The sequence below is a fragment of the Gopherus evgoodei genome, chromosome 9, assembly GCF_007399415.2.
Source record: "Gopherus evgoodei ecotype Sinaloan lineage chromosome 9, rGopEvg1_v1.p, whole genome shotgun sequence".
NCBI lineage: Eukaryota > Metazoa > Chordata > Testudines > Testudinidae > Gopherus > Gopherus evgoodei.
In genome coordinates this window covers 65,233,604-65,239,829 of record NC_044330.1, presented here as the reverse complement: position 1 = coordinate 65,239,829, position 6,226 = coordinate 65,233,604, and positions in this window count along the sequence as shown.

The window sequence follows — 6,226 nt, the reverse complement described above, 5'->3', positions numbered from 1 at the left end:
GCAGAGCAAAAATCCAGGATGGGCTGAGGCCTGAGGGCTCCTGGAGTGGCATGTGCCCCAGCTCTGTCATACTGTCAGCAGCTTGCCAGGAGCCCAGGGCAACCTCGCGTTAGCTGTGAAATGCCCTTTCAGCCACACAGAGGTGGTGGCCTGAGACCTGGCTCCTCCCTGAGAGGGGGCACTGCATGCTGGCTGGATCAGCAGCAATGAAAGCAAAGTGCCCACTGCACCATCAGAGGGGATGGGCCTACCTTGGGCTCAGTCAGAGACCCAAACACGGTGTGGGGGACACATCTTGACTCTGGAACTGTCCTGGAGCATCCCTGGATTAGTACAATACAGGAGAGAGATGTCAGAGGGAGCTGGTCCCAACGCCCGAGAGACTGGGTTACAGCACCACCTACGGACCGGAAGCAGGGCAGAGAGACTGCATCACAATGCTACCGATGGGCCAGAACCAGCTCCCAAGTGACTGGGTGCAACACCCCCCTGTGGGCCGGAACCAGCGCCCGAGAGACTGGGTCACAGCATCACCTACGGGCCGGAACCAGCACCCGAGAGACTGGGTCACAGCACCACCTACTGCTCCCCACAACTCTGATGCCACAGCCCGCCTGCATCCCAGAATGCCCCATAGATTCAGCCCTTTGCAGCCACCAACACTCCCCTACCCCTTGGTACCAGGACACCTTATGCCGGAGCCAGCCCTGCGCAACCTGTGCTCCAGCCAGGCCAAGGCCCTTGTCCTGATTCCCTGCCACAGTGATGGCTGGAGGTGTCAGGATGAGTCCGTGACTGGCCGCTGCCTGACTCCCACTGGGGCCTCTACTGGGAAGACTGGTTGTTCTGAGGTCATGAAGTCTTGGTCGGATTCGCTGGTACAGAACCGAGAGGATGCAGCCCCATAGAGGAACCAGGACCAGGCTGCCATCTGCCTGCTCCCTTGCTGAGGCTGTGCACCGCCCTGCGGCCCCTCTGGTGCTTCCCGCCTGCTCTGGCATTTCCTCTCCTCAGCCCAAGGAATGCGGCTGGTGTGCAGAACAATGCCTGGGTTCCAGGATGCTGGCCAGGGCACCCAGCTGCTGCGAGGGGGGGGGGGGAGCGGCCCTGCAAGACCCCTGCAAGGAGGTGGCAGGAAGCAGCTGGAGATGACACTGCTTGAGGCTTCCTGTGGCAGGACGCACTCGGCTTTCTCCACTGCCGCCCCAGCTGCTCTCCCTCCCACAGAGGGGGTGCCTGGGGAGCAGAGCGGGGCAAGGCTGAGGAGCGCACTGACCTTATGCTCCAGGCTTTGGGGGCCAGCTGGGGCCTAGCCAATGGGCAAGGCCCCTTGAGGGTTGGCTGACTCCCCCAAGGACCCAAATCTTTAGCTGGGACCTCCTGGCCAGTCAGGCTCCCAGCTCCAATGTGCAACTCTGTTCTCTGCAGCAGGGGCTTAGCCAGTGTCCATCACCGCAGTGTCTGGGTGCCTTCCACCATGACTAATTTTCCAGGCTCATGTGCCCTGGGGCCCAGTGCAGCCCCACAAGTGGCTGGCAGGACATTGCACAGGCAGGGCTGTGCTCGGCGGGGACAGGCACATGGAACCAGAGTTTTCCAAGAGCTCTTCTCCCATGAAGGCAGTAAAACAGGGCCAGACACCCCAAAGCACCCAGCTCACTGGGCCCCTCGTGTGTAGCTTCTAGCCCTTACATGATGGCTGTCATTTTGGGCTACTCCAGAGGTTGAACTAGGGTGTGTGGCCCTGGCAGTGGGTCATGGCTGGGGCAGGGGGCTCTCTAGCAGGGGTCACAGCTAAGGCGAGGTGCTATGAGGGGTGGGGGCTCCCAACTAGGGTAGGGGCTACGTGTGGGGGGCGGGCAAGCTGGGGGAGGATGCTGTGGGCAGTGGGAGTTCCCAGCTGGGGCAGGGGGCTATGGGGTCCCATCTGGGGCAGGAGGCTATGGAGTGTGGGGTCCCAGCTGGGGTAGGTGCTAAGTGTGTGTGGGGACCCTAGCTGGGACAGGGTGCTGTGGCGATGTGAGGTCCCGGCTAGGGTAGAGGGCTGGGGGGTCCCAGCTGGGGCGCTGCTCTGAGCGCAATGCTGAGGCTAGCGTGGGTTTGTCTTTATCACCAAGGCTTGTTCACATGGGCCGTTTGCCTGGGACAAGCTGAGGGTGGATTCAACCCTCTGGCCTCACCTGCCCTTGTGCTGGCTAGCCACAGCTCCCCAGGGTTTTAGTTTCGCTTGTAGCTTGCCAAAGGGTTAAACATGGGCATGGAAGCTGCTCAAGGCCCCTGGGGTCACGGGTCTTACATGAGTTCAGGCCTCAGCCCAGCTGGTGGGGTCCAGGCGTGTTCTAGGCCCCTGGCTCTTCAGCCCATTTGCAGGGGACGTCTGCCATCCCCAGACCTGACAACTGAAGCTAGCTGCAGAGATGCTCCTGGCAGGGCAGGCCCTGGCCCAGGCTGGCCCCCACCTGGGAGCCACACAGCAGTGGCCTTTGTGGGCAGCGCCAGGTGAAGGCTGAGTGATGAGCAATGCTGCCCCCGAAGCTCTGCGCAACTCCTGAAAGCAGCAGCATGTTCTCCCTCCAGCTCCTATGCATAGGGGCAGCCAGGGGACTCTACATGCTGTTCCCACCGCAAGAGACAGTTCGGCAGCTCCTGTTGGCCAGAAACCATGGCCAATGGGAGCTGTGGGGGCAGCGCCTGTGGACGGAGCAGCGTGCAGATCCACGTGGCCATGCCCCCAACTAGGAGCTGGATGGGGAACATGCCACTGCTTTCTGGAGCTGCTTTCAGGAAGCACCACCCGGAGTCTGCATCCCTGATCCCCTCCTGCCCTCCAAACCACTCAGTCCCAGCACAGAGCACTCTCCTACACCCTAAACTCCTCATCCCCAGCCCCACTCGAGAGTCTACACCCCCAGCCAGAGCCCTCACACCCCAACTCCCTGCCTCAGCTCAAAGCCCCCTCCCATATTCCATACTCCTCAGCACTAGCCTGGAGCCCTCTCCTGCACCCCAAATCCCTCATCTCCAGCCCCACACCAGAGCCAGCAATCTCAGCCAGAGCCACACCCCCAACCCCCTGAGCCAGCTCAGTAACAATGAGTGAGAATGGGGAGAGCGAGCTATAAAGGGAGGGGGATGGAGTGAGCGGGGGGGTAGGGTCTTGAAGAAGAGGCAGGGTAAGGGCAGAGCCTTGCAGAAGGGGTGGGGCAAGAGTGTTCAGCTTTGTGTGAGTAGAGGGTTGGAAACTGTTATCACCATGGGGCCTGCAGCTTGGCCTCAGGGTTTGCTAGGAAGGGGAGCAGGGGATTGACTCAGCCCACAGATCAGCAGGAGTCACTCAGCCGGGGTCTATTGCCTCCCACCCCGGCACAGCCCCTGGGCTTCAGGTCTGGCCTGTGCTGCTGCTCCAGCCGCTGCCTGCCAGGGCACAGGCACATGCCACGGCTAGTATCTGCCCAGGCGCTCCCGCTGTGAGGGGGCAGGCGCAGCTCTGCAGCCCAGACTCCCCGGGGAGCTCGGAGCGGCCTGGCTCTCGGAGAGCCAAAGAGAGGAGAGATGGATGCCCCGCTAGCCCAGGCTCCTGTCAGTGCTGGATTGGCCACCCCCAGTATCAGGGTCCTCCTTACACTGGGGGGCACTCGACAGGGCACTGTGCTTGACCTGGCTGAACCCAGCTGCTCCAGGGCTCCACTCCCAGCCTTTCAGCCAGGGGAGTGTTCTGGGAAGGGTGGATGAGGCCTGCCCAGGGTGCTCTGCAACTGCTTCTCTCAAACCTCAGCAGGCTCAGGGCATGCAGCCAAGGAGCTGCTGGGGGCAGGGCCGGTTTGCTGGCAGCTTTCCCTGCTCGACAGAGAGAGACAGGGGCTGGATCATCCAGTGACATGGAACAATTATACAGAGCCTTGACCAGGGGAGAACCCTACTGTGCTGGGCACTCACAGTCTAACGCAGCTGGGCTGCTCCAAATGCCAGTCACACCATTGTAAGAGCAGCCAGCACCAGGGTAGACTAGCGTGGTGCAAGGGGCAGGCAGTGGGTGCACTGAGGGAGTGACGCTGCCCTGCTGAGCACATATGGACCCTACCTGTGGGGGTTGCATTGAGGCGTGGTGTTCAAGAGATCCATCCAGATGATCCCGGTGGGACCCTCTGGCCTGTGCCTCAAGGGGCCATTGCCAGGCCCCATGCCGTCTCCAGCTCAGTGCCAGACCAAGAGCTGGTGCCAGCTGTGAGTGACCATGTCTGTTGTGTTCTTCCCCTGGGGCTGAGAGCACAGGTGGGGCTGGGGAGGAGAGCCAAGAGCACAAATCCCGTGTCTGGGTGCTGAGACCCAGCGTGTGGACCTGTGCAATGTCCCGGGGGCTGCAATAGGGCTTTAGCTCAGACGGATTGGGGAAAGGAGGCAACTGAGCTGTGAAGCTGCTGCCTAGCAGCAGGGGAAAAGGGACCAGGCAAGCTGGGAATATGCACTCGCTTTCCACTGAATCGGGGCCTTACCTTTGGCTGGGTGTAGGGCAGGGGTAGGCAACCTATGGCACGTGTGCCGAAGGCGGCTCATGAGCTGATTTTCAGTGGCACTCACGCTGCCCAGGTCCTGGCCACCAGTACGGGGGGGCTCGGCCTTTTAATTTAATTTTAAATGAAGCTTCCTACATTTTGAAACCTTATTTACTTTACATACAACAATAGTTTATATATTTTAGACTTATGGAAAGAGACCTTCTAAAAACGCTAAAATGCATTACTGGCATGCGAAAGCTTAAATCAGAGTGAATAAATGAAGACCCGGCACACCACTTCTGAAAGGTTGCAGACCCCTGGTATTGGGGGGAGGGAAAGTAGTGCTCTTATGCCATCTGCTGGCTGCGCGTGGAATTGCCTCTTCTCCAAGTCATATCCCCCAGCCACCCCCAAGGCCTCAGCTTCAACATCTCACCCCTGTGCCCTGAGGTCTCGTCCTCAACGCCCCCCCCACACATGTACCTACAGCCTCCCATTCTGCTGTGGGGGGAGGGGTAGTAATTTAAATCTGTAAATTGACAGAGATTTGCAATGCGGGGGAGAGGAAAGGGGCAGTTGACTTAAGTCAGATTTCAGGAGCCTTTGAAGTGCCCTGGCCGGGTGCCCGCCGCAGCTGGGGAGAGGGCAGAACAAGCCCTGTCTCTCCAGCAATGGCCCAGCCTCTCTTGCTGGCCAGATCTCACAGGGGAGGGTGCTCACATGATGGGCACCATGCACAAAGGAGCAGCCTCATGCATGAGCCTCCTGGCCACAGTCCTGCAATGTGGCACATCAGCCATGGACCAGCAGCTCCTCTTGCAGCAACAGCGGCTCAGTTCTCTCTGTAACATGCTGCTGGGTGTGATACGGCATGTGCTTTGCCACTAACCTCAGCACAAATTGAGCAGACAAAGGGAAGCTGAACGAGAGAAGGAAGGTTCCCCAGTGCAGGGCTGGGGGCCCCATTGCTAGGGCTGGTATGAACTCAGCAACTAGCGAAAAACCTCCATGGCACCATGCCCACCTCCCACACCGATAAAATCCATCAGCTGGGCCCATGGTGCTGGCAGCACTTGAGGAGACACTGTGGAATATGCTGCCACTTGTGTCTCCAAAGCAGGTGCTCTTTTGAAACATTCTAGCTTACAAAGCGGGGTCCCAGGGATCTCTGAGGTGAGCCCCAACCCCCCCACAGCTTAGCTTAGCAGCTGAGCAGCCTTTCCCACAGATCTGGAGGTGCATAGGCTCCGTGAAGGCAGTGGGGACTACACGCATGTAAGCAATGGCCTGAGGGGCAGCAGGCAGTCAAGTGGAGTACTGAGGCTGCTGCCACTTTGGGCCATGCCCTGTGGCACTTTGCAGGGGTACCCAGGGCTGTGGGGCACCTTGCTACCACCTGCCCTTTGTGCAAGGGAACCTCTTCTGTGCCTGCTGGGGATCAGCTCCCTGCCACCAACCATGGGCAGCACCCTGCTCCTGCTCCACTGGACACTTGCCCAATTCCATGCTCTTCTGTCACTAAAGAACAGCACACCACAGCTCAGCAGTGACACACCATGAAACTTACACTTACTTGCTTTCTCAATAAACAGACCTAAGTGTATTTAACAATGCCCAGAGATTCAAATGCCAGCCAGCAGAAACCAAGGGTTACATATAAACTAAAGTCACAACAGACCGACTAGAGCCTAAACTTAACTAACCAGTTCCCCTCCTGGCCAATTAATTCA